Source organism: Triturus cristatus, chromosome 9 (assembly GCF_964204655.1).
Source record: "Triturus cristatus chromosome 9, aTriCri1.1, whole genome shotgun sequence".
Taxonomy (NCBI): domain Eukaryota; kingdom Metazoa; phylum Chordata; class Amphibia; order Caudata; family Salamandridae; genus Triturus; species Triturus cristatus.
Window position 1 is genome coordinate 246,083,829 of NC_140592.1, and position 16,789 is coordinate 246,100,617.

At 42.9% G+C, this 16,789-nt stretch overlaps 1 protein-coding gene across 2 annotated transcripts in view; it reads right to left on the minus strand.

The window, feature by feature from the left end:
• Positions 1 to 11,957, minus strand: part of PPARG (peroxisome proliferator activated receptor gamma) — a 194,120-nt gene extending 182,163 nt beyond the window's left edge. Inside the window, exon 1 of one of the 2 annotated variants that reach the window (XM_085624861.1) lies at positions 11,595 to 11,957. The gene's annotated coding sequence lies outside the window, so the exon portion shown is untranslated. The remainder of the gene's footprint in view (positions 1 to 11,594) is intronic. The other variant, XM_085624862.1, reaches the window with a different exon arrangement.
• Between the last annotated feature and the right edge of the window lie 4,832 nt (positions 11,958 to 16,789).

Below are 16,789 nucleotides of genomic sequence, written 5' to 3' on the forward strand. Positions count from 1 at the left end.
CACACTAGACATTATTGTGAAAAGTGCATGGTCCTATGCTAGGGTCGGGGTGCAAACTTTGCACCTCTAACGCTCACATGCAAATTCATAGAAAAATGAACTACCTGTGCTAGAATCACACTGTGTCACCTGGAAAGCCGGGAAGCAGAGGTTTATAGAATATTTTTTTTCTGGATTGCTATAGAACAAGCCTCTTTTGTGTGTGGGTGGTGATGATGTAAGGCACGAACCAACAATCCATCCTGGCCCAAAAATCGAGTCAAGCAGGATACCGGAGAAGAATTACTACCAGAAATAACACCAAATACACTGTATTTCTTAGGCTTTTCTTTCTAAATGTTTTAGTATTCACAATGAGCATGCGATATTGTACGGATCATTGCTCTGCTACAGAACGTTTAGATCTGCTTGTCCAAATATTTGTCATCAAGGCTCATTTAGGCAGCAATAGAAACAGATTTTTTGGTCCGATTAACAAGCAATATACACAGAGTCAATGTGCCTACAAAATGTCAGTGCACAATCATCCTTTGATAAGTGAGAGTTTGCTTTGTGATACATGAGTGCGTGCTCAGTGCAAAGCCTCCACGTTCAATATAGGATAAATGCACCTTCACCCCCCTTTTTGTGACTGCAGGAGTGGCGTAACAAAGGCCCCAGCGCTTCGGGGGGAGGGGTCTGAGCTCCAGGGGGTCCCCTAAGAGCAGTACCCTGGCATGAAAGCTACTGAGTGTGGTCGAAGGGGGCCCCCTCCATGTCCTTTGCACGGGGGCCCCCTCAAGGTTTGTTACGCCACTGGACTGCAGCGCATTAGCCACATATATGGCTTCTATTCTTTGGTCACTACCAGGGAACAGAGCCTTGGCACATTTGATGGAACTGGACATTATACATATTATTCTCACCTATGGCAATGGCAGCCATCTTGAGTCCCTAGCACCAAGGACCATGACCAAAGGCCAGAGGCCAGGCCTTGCGGCCAACCCACCACTGTGCATGGCTGAAGGCTATGGGCAGCAAGGGGTAGCCTGTATGTAGGGGAGTTGGGCACAGCGCCTTTTCAGACACCAGCCCTTTCAACCAATCCCCTGCTAGCAAAGGGACATGCGCAGTGAAGGGTTGGACGCTTATAAGGAGGGACTGGTGACCCGCAATCGGGTTGGAAGCAGGGCCTGGCCAGAGACCAACCTTTGCTGCTCACGGCAAAAGGTTGTGCACAGCCAGGAGTTGGACTCCTGTGGGGAGCGAACAAAAGTATGCAAACAGAAGTACCCCATCTAAGTTTGTACACCTTTAGCACAAACTATTTTAAATGTGGTGTGTCTCAAAGGACTGAAAAGGTACTTCAGCAGGGTAGGATTAATCATACTATCATGGACATAACTCTCTGGCTGTCATTCGCTTGCATTGCATGTTGAGGATTTTGATCCAAAAATGCATGTTCTTTGCTTTGATTTAATCGGGCAACTGCTATCATCTGTTAGATGCGGCTTAAAGCATTCTGCCCTTTTCCAAATTCTGAAGATAATGCTGTTAGAAAGGTAGTCCTTGCCTAGTTTAAGCAATATTGACACATCACAATACATATCTATGGTGATCTTTACTAAATGTATATTTACACAAAGCCTCTCAAATAAAATTATTTTATAAAAAGGGGAAAATAACTTTGCTGATCATTTTGAATGGAATCTGAAAGAAACATGCAATGAGTGAAAAAACAGTCAACTTTTCCTACATGATTTTGTTTTATAAACTCTCATTTGGAATTTTCGTATGGGTATATCACTATTAGTCAATTCCTAGAGCAGTATTCTCGCCTAAATGGGACTTGGGTAGACAAACGTTTTGTTTATGAGTGTAAATGTATACTTTATTAAAACACAAATGTATAGATTTATACTCACAAAGTGATTTATTGACATATAATATTCCACCACTGTGATGTAAAAGTGTGTGTGAGTATATCTGCCTTCTGGGTGGATGAGTGGACATTCAGTAGTAGAGATAGATGCCTAAGAAGATGACCATTCACAAAGTTACAAGCGTTTATAGCTACAAATATTTGCAATGCACATTTCCACTATGGATGTAGTCAGAGTCAAACTCCTGACAAGGGAAGGTATTTGTTTGTATCTATGGTGGGAATAGAAGGGACAACTCCGAAATAGAGTGTGTTGGAGAATAAGGATTGCTCGGTGGGAACAATAGTTCCAAGCAGAAACAAACATGAAATTTAAAACAAAGATTCACTATTGCACATAATGTATGGATGTGCGTAGATAAACGCCCCTTACATTATTGATGAGGACGAAATTCATTTAAAGAGGAGTATATTAAACTTTGCAAACAACTTCCACAAAATGTTCTTGGTAACCTCTGACTGTCTGAGCTTCCCAGGGCTACTCCTTAATGTCTCTGAGTGTCAGAAGAGAGCCTAGATTTTACTCCAAATTTAGGGGTAAATCTACAGAACTAACTGTAATTTTATTAGAAACTTTTGGACAAAGAGAATAAGGTGTGCATTATTTTCTCACAGTTTTTCAAGATTCAAGTCAGGGGTAAACAAGTATGTCTGATGTTGAACAAGCAATACAATTAAAACTGTCACGTAAAAAAAAAAATCCTCAATGTTGGAATGTTTCATGAAAGAAGCAGTGATAAAGCAGCCATTATAGCTTTGTGCAAGCCCACGTGGAGTGGTTTTGGATGCTAGAAGAAGCCAAGACGTTGCGTTTTTCAGTACGAACAGCATGACTAAATGGTCAGACCAAATCAAAGGGCAGGACCTAGCAACTGAGAATGATTTTGTACAATTTACGACACACAAAGGTGTGTGGCCGTTCATCAGTATGCAGAGACCTTCATCTCCAAGATGTATCAACTGATGGGAACAGGATGGGATGTGGGTTGGCCATCCCAACTTTGATATCTGTCAGGGGACTGATGGATATAAGGGCCCACGGGATCTACGGGCAGCATAACAAAGTCCTGTGAAAACTAGACGTCTTGAGTTAAGTGGTCAGCTGACTACCGCAAGATTTATGGAAGAATACATCAGAAAAAGAAAAGTAATGAAGATGTTTAATGGGAATAAGTTTAATGGCAGGATAAAGAACTTCACAAAATACAAAAGCAAGACCACCCCACAACTGTAATTCCAGGTTTCAATGCTGTACCCATAATTTGGAGGTAAAGTTGATATAAGTATCAATTACACTCAGTAATCAGCTTTGAAGTGGGGCCAACTACTCTAATATAGCTAATGGCAAATGATGAATGCAAAGTGTGATTGTCTACAGAGAACACCCTCATGATTAGCACCCCCCCCCCACTCCCAATGAATATAAGCCAGCAGGGTCAAAGAGAGTCTCAAGCATGTGTATCATGTGAGGCTAACTAAAAAAAGGAATACATTCTTGTCTGTTGAATCTTTAGTATGCGTCTCTTCTCTGTCATTGGTTCTATTCACACCAAGGCAGGGTTCTTTATCTCACTTTGTGTAAGAGTTTTTTGATGTGTTATAGATGTATGCATCATAGTGGCATATTATCTTAAGGATGAGCTATCTCCTATTTTGTAGGTAGGTGTGTTTAAATACTGGGTACATTAACTTTGTCTGTAGTACCACTCCACACAGCATGTCGTTGCGGGTCAGAAGTACATCTATTACGTTTGAACCATTCCCTTGAGGTTAGTGTATTATAAGTTGGTGCTTTCAGTTGTCACAGTTGCTTCATTACAAATACCATAGGTGGTGCTTTATTCTATCATGGGTATCCTTCACCCCACAGATCTGTGTTCAACTAATGGCAGACAACTGCACATTTGCTCACTGACAACTGTTCACTTTGTGCTATATAGACAAATATTTAACCTCGCTTTGTCTAAGTAATGTATTGTTTGCAGAACTCTGTAAACACAGATGTCCTTTTTTTGAGCAGATAGAGGAACAGTTAATGACATAACTGAACTTTCAGTAAATTGATTTCAACAAGCATTGGTAAGGCCAATGGGTCTGGCGTTGGTGTCCAGGCTTTTGGCTTTGCCAGGGCTTGTTTTGTTTTGTCATGATATTTTGCACAACTTTATTGTTTGGGAAGCTGTTGGGCTCTCTTCAATCTAAAAAAAAGCATTGGCTATAAGAAAAAATATTTTTGGTCCCAAAAAGCATACATTCTCGTAACAGTAATGTTCCTCGCGCCTGAAGCAAATAATTTTTGTGTTGATGTGATACTTGTGAAATGCCAAGATGCTGGCTCTCACTTAAGTCAGTCCATGGCCCAAGTGGGCTGACACACTGCCCCAAGCGGTATGCTATTTCCGAGAAAAATGTTACAAGAACAGACCAATGGATGCAGAGGGCTGGCTGAAAGCCTCTATAAGTAAGGACATTATGCAGTTAGTTCTAGTAAAATCAAATGGTCTTGGCTAACACTAAACCTAATGAACAGTAAATGTCAAGAAAGACCTGTTAGATCTATTTGCTTTGGGACAGGGTTATGAACGAGGAATTGTCATGAAGGCAAGGTGGGAAAAATACCTCCTAACTCGAAATCACAGGGCTTTATAGCAAACCAGTTTGAAGCATTGTACTTCATAGTATGCTGATAACTGTGCCTGCTGCTCTTAGGGTTATTTGGAGTCTGAGACCGTGTTTCACTGTGCTTTATCACTGAACCCAGCGGTACAAAAGGGGGTGGTGATGGACGGAGCATCAGAACCAATCAAACACTCACACCCAGTCAACAGATCTGGGTTTGATCCATCACCGTTCTTTAGCCCACTTTGTTTGCATTTATCGCTGAACCCGGCATACTTTCAGTGCCAGCTTCTACAAACTCTACCTTCCTTGGAGGCTCATAGAATGTGCCCTGCAACATCCAGTTATTACCAACCATATTGAGAAATGCAAGGTCTGTTGAAACACACCTGACCTGTCAAAATTACATCGCAAAATTCATCTGTTTCAGCAGCCGAAATCTCAAGAGAACTATAGGAGAGAATGAGCAATTGGTTGGGGAATCGGACCAAGAGTTATGTTATTCCTCATTTGTCATGGGCTTCTTATGGTTCAAGCCGTAATCCCCATTACTTCTGCACCCCTGGAGTTAATGGGACCCACAGTATCATTAACTCAGGAGGTGTGGAATCAGTGGCGTAGTAAGGGGTGGCAGTGGCCTCCCTCCTCGGCAAACGCCAGCACCCCCACCCCGGTCTTCAATCGCCCGCCATTGGGCATCAAAAAAAGGTAAATGTCGCCAGCACCCACCTAACCCCCTCTCCCGCGGAGCAGCAAACACAGGGACCGCCATGGACAGCCAAAGGGCTAGCTACGCCACTGTGTGGAATTAATAACCCCTGCACCAGGGCACTTAACAGGAGTACTAAGGAGAGGCAGACATGTTCTTGATTACATGAACGTAATGTATGTTTCTAATTTGCACTGAAGTATTATCTTACACCATAATGCATATTGAAATTGTGTAATATTTTGCTCCATCTATTTTTGCAATAGCCACTGCTTCACTGAGGCAGAAAAAATAAATGTTCGTATTTTATTTAGCTGCACAGAATATATTGAGTTTTTCCGCAGCCAAACAGTATTAATCAATGGGAATTAAAAACACTTTTCTGTTTTTTATAGAAAAGGTTCTAAATAGTATCTATGTACATATTAGAATCACCAGGGCAGTTTATGTAATCTAGATCATGCTTCACCTTTTCAGGCTCCCACAGATGCCAACAGTATTAGAGGTGCTGGCTTCACATTGCCACTGGCAATTGTATTACTGAATATCGACCCCCAGTAAGAATATCTAGGACAGAATATTGAGGGCAAAACTTTGAAAGGTAAGTGTGTATCTCAAAGTATACATTTAGAATTCCCACCTCTACATCTAAGTAACTTGAAGATATATGTAACGCTTAGGTTCATTTATGTGGAGTTAGGTATAGAAAATCTAGCCTTACTTGCCAATATTTTTTTTAATATTTTGTTCTTTATATTCTGTCCCATTGATATTCTGGGTTTAATATTCAGGGTGCACATCATCACTGACCCCAATTTATGAGAGTAATTCCACTGATTAACCAAACCATACTGGAAACAGCTACACCGTCCCCAACCAAGAACTCCATTGTCCTGCTGCTGGTTGGTAGTTGCACCCCATTATTGAGCTAGATGTTCCAGAGCTCATCAGGGGCGTAACACTGGTCCCCGCATCCCCCATGGTGCGGGGGGGGCGAGCTGCAGGGGGCCCACTCAGCCCAGTACTAAGACCTTAGAGCTCCGGATTAAATCCGGAGTGGGGGCCCCTCCATGTACCTTGCAGGGGGGCCCCCTGAACTTTCTACTAACCACTTCTCAGGCTGTGATCATTGAAAATGCCTCGACAAGAGCCTTCTGTATCTAGCTCCTCTCATTACAATCTTCAAACATTCTTACTTTACCAGTTGCATCATCTCCAAATAGCTCAAATGTGCAGTAGTTACCACTTCTAAAGAAAGCCGCTAAACAAGGCTACAAGCAAAGACCCCAGGTAACCTCTAAAAATGCCCGGCTCTGTGTGGCCAGCAAATTCTTAGATCCAATTTTAACACTAGCTGTATTATTCAGAAAGACCTGTACCGTCAGAATTCACACTAAGTTAGTGAGGCGCTTTCACAAATCTAAGGCTGAGTTCCACAATCGATTGACAGTTCATCCAGGCATGCACAAGAGGTGAGGCAGGGAGAGTCAATTCTTCTGGAATATTCCTTCTCTTTCATTGCAGGCTGGAAGAAGACTGGAGGATTCTGACAAAGAGCAGACAGTCATCATTTCAACTCTGCTTATGGCATTGATCCATCTTAGAAATAAGACTGACAAAGGTTTGCAACCACAATCTCCTCCTTTTGACCCCTTCACTCAAATGCTTGGTAGATGCTATAAAGTAGCGTGAGGGCTACATATATAAACTTAATAAGCAAATAAATAAATAAATGCATGTGTGCTGACAATGTTGAATAATGTGCATAAGGTACTACAATGCTAACATAATCAGTTTACCAATCTATATTACACGTTTACTGTGCTATATTATTGGTCAAAGTGCCCTTATTGATTAACCCTTTCTATATCTTTATAAAGATATTTCACTACATGTCTTGGCCACACACGATTAACTTCAATCACCGCTAACAAACTTCAAAATCAGTAATTTAGTCCTTTTTTTGAGGAAATCATCCTCATTTTTGCCACATGTTGAATTTAATACACTTCCTTCAGTGAAACTTAATGCCCACGTGGGTGACAGTGAAAGGTAAAGCAATCTTCCTCGTGGTATTCTTGTACCTTAGAAATATCCTTGATATGGGTTTTTAGACGTCCATAGCCATGTAAAAGGAAACCTACGGAAGCAGAATAGTGTCAAAGCCCCCCCCCTCCACTTCCTGAAGATGTGGATTCCCTAATGAGCCTTACCATGAGTCAAGAAACCAGTGGTGTGAACTTTTGAATTCACAATACCATTGTACTGAGTTAAAAGTCAACATGTAAGTAACGTATGTAGTAGGTCGCTTGGATTGGCCCACAGACCAAACTGGGCCTTTCCGCATCCACGGTATGTGACCCCTGTGGACAGAACGTTCTAGACCCCTTCATTCTGCAGCCCACGTACTGGCCAACAATCATATCTTACTCAGTTTGAGGCTTGACTTTCCTGAAACCCTCCGTTCACTGTTTTTGGCAAGCAAACAGCAGGATACTACATAGAGAACTTGCGGTAAGCACTCCGAGCTTTTAGTAGAGCCCTAGTTAGAGATGGGAATTTCCCTACCGGACACATAAAGTCAAGAGCAACTTAAACTCATAGGCTTGTGTCCTACTCCGATATAGACTCCACATCTTACCTTTTTTATGTGGTCACATGCTGTTGAATTGGCTTTCCCTTCAGTCAGGGTGGTAAAGACTTCTGATGGTTCAAAATAATTTTTTAGCATTAGAATTTAAGCTGAAATTACAAAGGTAGCATTTACTCCTCTATTCACAGGGTAGCTTTGTGCTTAGCAATGAAGAAGCGTGAAATCAGTTACTTTCAAGTAGCATGCCAAATAAGTTGACATCTCTTTTTTAGTCACATGGCTAGACAGGTATTTTTCTTTTCAGATCTTCCTACCAAAGTTTAAGTCCATCGAGCAACTGAGAGATATTTTTCAAGTTAATAATGTATTTTAAATGTGAACTGAGAATATAACGGACAGGCAGCACCTGGAAGATATCCTACCTATATCCACACAGAAGACACAGTGAAAGCATTATCATTAAGCTGCTCAGACAAGGCATCTTAACTATCCAATGGAATTGTCTCCTCAAAGAGTGATCTACCTACTGTAGCTCAAATTCCACATCATCCAATCTTTTGACTCTACAGTGAGTCTACAAAAGAATACTACTGTGGTAGTTGTTAGTGAATTACACCCATTGGACTGCTGCCCCTGGTAAACAATATTTATGACGAAACGTTTTCCCCGCAGGGATTCACAAAGCGGTCGTTACAACGACCACGTTGTGATTCTGCATACCATTACTCCGCAAGTCGGAACAACGACTTTCGGAGGGGGGAGGGTGGGGGAGGTGATGGATTTAAAATCCAACACCCTCCCTAGTGTCCGCACAGACTGGTGTTGGAATAGTAAATTATACTATTCCAACATCCAGCGCCCCTCCTCCGCAAGTCGTTGTTCTGACTTGCGGAGTAATTCACAACGCGGTCGCTGTAACGACCTTGTTGTGAATCCCTGCGGGGTAAAAGACTGCGGGACAAAGACATATATTCGCTGCCTCTACCTTATTCATTGAAGCTAGTAAGTGACTGCTGTTGAACCACACTTTTAATTATCACTGAAACAGACTGCACTACAACCAGTGACACAAGGGCTTCATCCATGTGTAGAAACACTGAGCCATCTGTCTCCCAACTGTTTAAAATGCAGTTATGTTTGGAAAATTAATTTTTGAGAACTAAATAAAGAAAATATTGACATGGAAACATCTCTTAAACTATGCCTATTTCCTTAGCTTGAATACAGTGTTGTTTCATCTAACTGTGGGAAATATCTGATTTGAAATTGCGAAAAACTTCACAAACTTCCAGAGTTATTTAAGAAAACTAAATGCCACTTTTCTATTTAGTGACTGAAGTTGTGTCATCTTATTGGTCATTTTAGGTGGGTAATATCCAGTGCGTAGCCCTATGAATCACTGAGATAGGATATTGATCTCTAAGCCCTAAGAGAAGGAATCTCCCATTCTATATTTTACAATCTTCACAGTCAAGAGTCCTTAATTTAAAATGATACCATTACAAAGCTTGTTGCTTGTTGCTACTGAGGTATGTTTTTTTACTTAATGTTTGCATTTTATGAACCCTGACTTTCAAAAGGCAACTTAAGGAATACTCAGTCTTAAAGGAACCCTATTGCAGAATGTGTCTGATCAAAGCTCAGTTTGCCATTGTTGCTCGCCAAAGGGCAGAAACAGGAAAACTTGCAATGCCTGAAAAAGTATTAGAGTTGTGGCTAACAATCCAAGTACAATACTCTTTAACTGTTTCGAGCTAGGCTGATGTGCTCGTAATACTTAATTTACAGCAGGTCACACTGTAAACACTTTCATTACATCAAGCAAAGGTCGAAGTGATTGAGAGCTAATGGGAATGAAGTTCCACATCTTATATTTTTATAATTACAGAGTTCCATTACTCTGTGTACCCATGTCAAAATACAGAATAGGACAAGCAGAGCACATGAGACAGGATAATGGGGCAGTTGAAAGTAAGACATATGAGGAATGATAGGTGTAGTAAGTGAGAGAAAATTCAATATTTTGCAAAATAACCAACATTTTTTAACACTTCCAAAGCAAAGAGGGAGAAGGTGTGTGTGCTTTTTTGTCTGCATTTATGTAAAAAAAAAGTCCTTGTGAAATCTAAACGGCACCTCAGCATACCCGACTGAAAGCACCTGTACCCAACTATTTACCTGGAAGTACATTAATTAGCGGGGTGTGACACCCCAAACAACCCCCCACCCCCCCCCCAAGCTACGCCCTTGATCATGCTAATTATTTTACTTGTGCTTCTGACGAGCTATAAAATGTGATCTGTTTCAATTAGACGTCACTCCCTTCCATCATCCTCTCAGGCACCACCTGGGTACCACCGCTCACAGTGCCAATCTTTTTTTGCTACACTTCTATCTCTGTGATGGAGAGGCCACCAGTGTAGGACACTGCATGGCTCTGCTTAGGTAGTCAATAATCTAAGCAAAATGCCTCAATCAAAACGCAGAAACGATGCACCATTGATGCCACAGATGTCCCCATGATACTGGAAGCTGCACGAACCCTTTGCAGATAATGACACGAGGGCAAGCGAAAGTGATAGTGCTTAACTTGTAAATAAATAAGTGCAGGGGCCCAAAGACATTCTTACGAGCTAACCTCCTGAGCTACCAAACGACAGGGTTGCCTACACCAAGGATAGGCTGCTCGATCACAGTTTCTGCCTCTTTTTTCCAGCACTTGACACTTCCTGTCTCCTTACAGCCCACTTGCGGGTTCTTTTTTATCCCTGCCTTCGCTCATTTTCCTCCTTTTCGCTCCTTATTCTGTATTTCGGTCTGTCGCGTTGGGTCAATGTCTGCTGATAGATACCGATGAGGAGTGCAGGCCCAACAGCCTTAGAAACTAAAGCACTTGGACTGAAGACCATTTCATCACTTTGCATCTATTCAATCAGCTGTCAAGGCCCATGCCTGACAGTGCCTTTCAGCATGGGCACCTGCGGATCAAAGACTAAGTGGGCCTTCCCTGAAAACCCACCATTGCTTGGAAACATATGCAGGATTTAGTCAATTCAACCCAGGTCTATGCAGAAGGGAGCATGGCGAGGATGGCACAGGCCTTCTAGAGTCCAGCACAGTCGCTGTCTAACTCACAGCTGCTTTCAGAGCAGGCACAAACATACATGAAGGAATGTTGCAAAGAAGCACATTATTTGGGAAGCATTCATTTTTTTTGAATGGCAGTTATCACGATGTCAACCATTAACAGGGATAGGTTTTGTATTAGGTGATTGGTAAAATGAAGAAACATCTACGTCCGCCACGAGCTCACTTTAAAACCGGCAAACATGAATTTAAAGTTACGACACCGTAAACTGGGAAAGCTCCAAAGTGAATAGGTAACGCAGTAAATGCCTTCTCAATGACCGGGGTGACAAAATACCCAGGTAAACACAGCGGTAGGCATAAGTCAAGCACTGCCGCCGCTGGTGTCATGGTTCAAAGGGCACAGTCTCGCGCGCGGCTGCCAACTATACAGATCAATACTGTCTGGAGCGCAGCCAATGAATGTCATATATGATGGGAGATACGCTTATGGACAACATAGCTAGGATTGACAAGGATGCGTAGGTAGGGTCCCTCGCCGCATAAGGATTAATTTCTGATGCACGATTGCACGTATAACTGATTTTCTGAACCTATGTTAAGCACATACATCATACAATAAGGCGGGGAGCTAGGCACACTTTGGACTCCTTCCGTTCACTGACCTTCGAAGTGCCCGTCCCGATGCAAAGAGTTCGTCTCTTGTCGAAAGTCCGGCTGACTGTACTTGTCACTCGGCCGCCCGCCGGCGCATCCCTTCAGCCTGACATAGCAGCTTCCCTCGCTGTCTGCTGACTGACATGAACCCACTCAGGGGGAAGCCTCGCTCTCTATGTCCTGCTCAGAAGGGGGCGGCAACGCGCTGCAGAGCCTGCCCGACGAGTGTCTCGGAGTCTCGTCTCCTCCCCTTTCAGAGGGAGCTGTCAGATAACCCCCGGCTCTCTCTCGTTCTCTCTCTCACACTCTCTCTGCTTCCTCATTCCCACCCCATGCGGCCTCTCTCCGCGCGCTCCCTCCCTCAAAGGACCTCCCCTGAAACTTCATAGTTCATTTCGGTACTTTTTTCATCTTTTTTTGCAGTCTAGCAATAATGTAAGCCACTTACACTAATTCATCGCCACCTACTGGGCGAATATTACATTTGAGTGGAACGAGCTGTGTTCTGCAAGAATGTGCGTCCGACGGTCCTTCTGCCTTGGGCTAAGACGTTGCTCTCTGTTTTTCTGTTTTTTTTTGCAGTTTTATACAGCGCGAACTGGACTCGAAGGTATTGGAGCGATTTACTGGAGCATCAGTTTTTTTTGAAGAGATGGGAAGATTTCGTACCATAAGTGTAAGAAATGCAGAGAGGGAAGTGGAGGGCAGAAGGGACCAACGAGGATCTGAAAATGTACTACTTAAACTTAAAGCATACAAAACATGAAGCAGAACGAGAAAAAAAGGAGGAATGTAGAGACACGGACAGAAAGGAAATCGTGCTGTATGATACAATAGAAGCAAAAAGACATGAAAAGTAATACATTGTTGTTTAAATTTTTGCTCAAAAAACGAATTTTGATCCAGTGTGTCAAATGTATTTAGCTTAATGGGGAGCCGTCTGTTTTTTTAGGTCTCGATGGATAGCTTAATCTGTCTGTAGCGAGACCTTAGTGCTGTAAGTGGGACGAAAAAGGCGTGGGGTCTCACAAAAGGACGCGGTCATAGAAACATCCCCATGAATTCTTTCAAGGAGGCATGGCCCATATATTTAAGGTTGGGTGCCTGTTAAAACATGTATTCTTTATCCTGTGCTTCACGTAGAGTGACACTTGACCCATTCATCCCGACATATAGTAGAATAGAGACATACACTTAAAACCACTTAACTTAGACCTATTGGCTTGGCAAGTGCTCATACATTCTTTCATCTCCTGCACTTCACCATTTATCACCCATGCTAGCAACTTTCCCTCTCACCTGAGAGAGTGGCCTTGTAATTTACTTTTGCACTGTCCATTTTTGGACATCTGTGCACTTCTGTTACACACAGTCCCAAAATTCCAAAGAGCAAAACTGCAGCCATTGCACTCACCGCGCTACACAGAGGCCAAGGAATGGATGTGCATGTTGTCTGCAAACCTTTATGACCCACTGCCAGCCAGTGTGAGAAACACACATTGCCTTCAACCTCAGCATCAAATATCTCAATTGTGCCCAGTTATGAATATCCACCCAAACCATAACTCATCGAGGCACCTGAAGCAACTCATTTCAAAGTATGCACTATACATGAGTCACATTTTGCATGTAAAAGCTACAGAAAAGACATCAATTTGAAAAAAAAAAGCAAAAAGACTTATAGAATGCGTTTGAAATGTGAAAAGGGATTATTGAATCGCTGGCAAGGAACACATTAAGGGTTTTTACAGTCATTGCTGAGAAGTAAAATTATTGATCAGTGTTTTGACAGTATAGTTAAGGACATGAATATAGAGCGTGGCAGGGACACGTTTCAGAGTTGGATTTTAAGTTCTGCTGGGTGTGAGACCTGGCTGCACATGGCTCAACTATAGCCCCGCGAGACCTGCTGTTTCTGCAACACAACATACACTTAGAGCGGACTTTGTGTTTGCCCTGTCCCCATGATTAGATTACCTTCTCATCTCTTTCAGGACTTGATTCAATGACTTCCCTCGCTCTTCTTTTTTGCGCCACCCAGGACAGCAGCATTTCAGTATTGCAGGGTTCTGATTGAATGAGGTGCATCCTTCTACTGCTAACTTCAGGGGACTAATTCTTTCTTTATAGTTTAAAGAGATTTATTGAAACAATTAAAGAGCAAGGTACAGAATTATAATAGTAATCATAAAGGAAGTAGGTACAGAATTATAATAGTAATCATAAAGGAAGTACAGAGGGTAAGAGAAAAAATACATGAAAAACAAAGGATGAAAACTTGATATTTCGTACATTATCAAGAGCAAAAACCAATGTTAAGAACAGAGTTAAACAAATGTGTACCATCATATATTAGCATTTTTTAAATGTTATAGGGGATGAAAGAAAAGAGAAAGAGGAAGAGAAAAAAAGAGAGAAAGAATGAGAAAGAAAAAAAAGAAAGATATATAGAATCAACAACTTTATCAAATGATCTAATAAGACATTCCATTAATAAACAATATAAAATCTCAGAGAACAATATGCTGTCAAGAAAATATGAACAATGTGGAAAAGATTGAACACATTACTCATGGCGGTTGAAATACAAAGTTACTATCTTTGGTACGTAATGCAGAGGAGGATAGGTAATTAGTAAGTGGAGACCAAAAGGCTTCTTTTCGAAGAAGTTGCTGAGAAGTAGTTACAGAGGCTCTCTCCAGCCTTTGATAGAAGCATAGAAGATTTCACCAAGCAGAAAAGAAAACTTTGGAGGCTTCCTTCCAATTGGATGTAATTACTTGAAAAGCAATAGCAATTAAAAAATCTACAAAAGAGCCCAGTTTACGAGTACCCAGCCAATGTATGGAATTACTATTGTTAGACCCAGGATCCCTGTTGGCTGAAGTAGGTACCTTAGGCCAAGTAGGGACCCGCGTTCCAACGTCAGGGAAAGGAAGGTCACCTTCTTAGATAGCCCCGCTCACCCCCTCGGTAGCTCGGCACGAGCAGCCAGGCTTAACTTCAAGGCAAATGTGTAAAGTATTCACAACCACGCTCACAATAATCCAATGATGACACCACTAATAGACTTCACACGCGTTTTATAAAACAAGTATAAACTTTATGTAAAAAGATATATGATAAGACCACACAATATAAAACCAACATATGAGGTTGTGTAATATTTCTCCTGGGCGGTTGTTAGGTCAGCCAGCCCTTGTAAGTTCTGGCGATGTCAATGAGCACTTCTAAACATTCTCCTGTACTCCTAATATCATATCATACAGTTTGTAAAGCTAGAAGAATCAGGCACTTTTGCAATGTAACAATACTGTAATGCGTAACGTAGCAATCCGACACTCTGCAATGAAAAGAATGCAATGTGTAACGTAACAATCAGGCACTTTGCAAGATCAAATAATGCAATGTGTAATACAACCAGCAGATATGCTGTTCTGCAAAAATAAGGCAATGCGTATACACTAATCAGGTAATTCGTTATGCAGGAAGAATGCAATGCACAATACGCTAATCAGGTAGATCGTTAGTCAGAAACAATGCAATGCGTCATATGACAATCAGGTAGTTCGTTATGCAGATAAAAATGCCATGAGTCCTACACTAATCAGGTAGTTCGGAATGCAGGAATAATGCAATGCGTAATACTCTAACCAGGTACTCCGTTATACAGAAATGATGCAATGTGTAATACGACAGCCAGGTACTCCGTTCTTCAGAAATGGAATAATGCGTAATACACTCAAGCCCCGATCACCGGGCCTTAAGCGGTCTCTCCGCCTCTCCTTCTGACTTGCAGTCAGCCTCTCACAGTTGCCCCCAACATAGTATGATGTAATCCCAAAGTGCAGCTTCACACTCCGGCCCCTGTACCGCCACTCTGTTGGTAATACGGGCCGCGATATGAGCAGAAAAAGAGGCTCACGCTGCCAACACAAGAAAGAAGCTGAGAGCGTCCCCCTCCGAGCCCGCGCCTCGCCCCAGGAGTCGACATACGTTACCCGGGGGGGCGCAAACTCACTCTCCTCTCCTCATCCAGCGACTGGGCCTCCAATACAGCTGTGTGAAATGGCAACGGCGGCTCGGACTGGCAACTCAGCTCCTTTGGGACTGCCGGTCCAGGCCGCTTCAGTTACAAAGATCCCAGGCGGCCACAAAGCACACACACACAGCGTCACTGAGTCTTCCTTCACTCCGGGTGCACGATCACTGGGCATTCCACACACAAGTCTCAGGCTGCAAGAAGCTCACGCGCACAGCGCCGCTGAGACTCACTTTACTCCGGTGAACACGATGACAAGGCAAATCCTCACGAAGGTCTCCCGGTGCACAACGCACCCACACACAGCGGCGATGAGACTTACTTGGATTCCGGTGCACATGATAACAAAGCGAATCCTCACGAAAGTCTCACGGTACACAACGCTCACGCACACACTGTTAATTAGACTCACTTGGATTCCGGTGCACAAGATAACAAGGCAAATCCTCACAAAGGTCTCACGGTGCACAATGCACAGGCACACAGCGTCGATGAGACTCAATTGGATTCCGGTGCACACGATCACTGGACAATCCTCACAAAGGGGTTCAGGCTGCACAAAGCACATGCAGACTGCGTCGCTGATCCTTGCTTGGACTCCAGGTACCCCGATCACAGGCCGATCCTCCTCACGGTTTCAGGCTGCCCAAAGCAAGCACACACAGTGACACTGAGACTCATTTGGACGCCAGGCACCTACGATCACAGGAAGTTCTTACGAGGGTCTCAGGCTGCAACAGGGATGCTCACACAGCGCCACTTAGACTCTCCTGGAAACTTTGATGTTCCTGTGTTTCCAAACAGGGAGCCAGCTCACCTCAGGCCCTTTGGGATAGTTACTTCAGGACACAGCACACAGCATAGTCCTTCAAGCAGGGGGACACAGCACACTGCAAAGTCCCTTTAGCCTTTCCTTGGTTGAAACAGCAAACTGCAGGCCAGCCCCAGAACACACAGCAAGGGCAGTCCTATCCTTCAGTCTCTTCAATTGTTTCTTTATTGGCAAAGGTCCTCTTGACCACGAAGTAGCTCCAGTCTTGTTCACACTTGATCAAGCCATTCTCCAATGTTCAGGGGCTTTAGCTCTGATAGTTCTACCCCTCAATGGCTTTGAAGTCTTTGTATTCAGGGGGCACTGACCCCTGTTCAAACCAGTTCTGG